The following is a 1,051-nucleotide window of genomic DNA, read 5'->3' as shown; positions in this document are numbered from 1 at the left end:
GAGGGATCAGTCAAGCAAAACTCTACGCTGCTGCGCCAAGTGTCATAGTCAGTTTCGAAAGGAGGATGTGGAACTCTCCCTGAAAAAGGTTTCAGTCTGTATTGCGAGTTTGGTGGGGGAATGACTTCACTGCTTTTAACAATGTGCTCTACAATAACCCGCTGCACTTCAGGTGTGCTTAAAAGGTTGGTGGGAATCTGAGGGGTTTGTTTCTCAGCCTCTGCCGGTGGGTGAGTATTCAAGGCACTTACATGGTTGCTATTGGGTGTTAAAGGGGGAGAAGGTAGGGCCTCATCACTGTACGGCACTGGCTCTTGTTCAGTGGAAGGCTCAACTGTGTGAACATCCCCTCCCAATGACTCCCCAATTTTAGCTAGTTCATCCATCAAAAGGTCTTTAAACGATCGGTTGCTTCGTGCTGCCACATCTTTAAACTGTGACAGGTAAGTTACAGTAGCTGATGCGCTGGTTTCAATGCTATACGCACTGGCTAGGTCTCGAATGTGATAGACAACTTCAGGTTTCACAGTGCAAGGTCTGTCATAAGGCAAATATCTTTTCTCTAGTTCTTTAGCAGTAGGCTCATGTTGAAATTCCACAATAATCTGACCACCAGTTGGTAGCTTAATCTGCCTACTGACAGGACCGAAAGCTTCTAAGAACTCAATTATTTCTTTATCAATGTCTGTGTTAGTTAAACCACTGACCAAGACAGCATTTTGAACTTTAACATTCTCTGTTTTCCCAACTTCCATGGTTAGGACACGTAAAAGTGCCAATAGAAAAAATACAAGTCACTGTGAAGCTCCAGGCACTCTTAATTGTTTTATTAAATTTTGGGTGGACTAACAACTCGGCAAACCCTCCTAGCTGGCTCGCCACTTTCTGTAGCCAAGTACAGGATAGGGTAGGGGAAATTAAAGTAAGATGGAGAGAATGGGCCAATAGCTAGATTCGTAGGAGGGATAGTGAGTTGCGTGGAGAAGAATGACTGGAGCCACAGGTAAAGTTGCTATGAATTGTATTAAACTATTTAGCAACAATTTAACAG

The sequence above is a fragment of the Pundamilia nyererei genome, unplaced genomic scaffold, assembly GCF_000239375.1.
Source record: "Pundamilia nyererei isolate P.nyererei 1_Seehausen unplaced genomic scaffold, PunNye1.0 scaffold00215, whole genome shotgun sequence".
Lineage (NCBI taxonomy): Eukaryota > Metazoa > Chordata > Actinopteri > Cichliformes > Cichlidae > Pundamilia > Pundamilia nyererei.
This window is presented reverse-complemented; position numbering follows the sequence as displayed.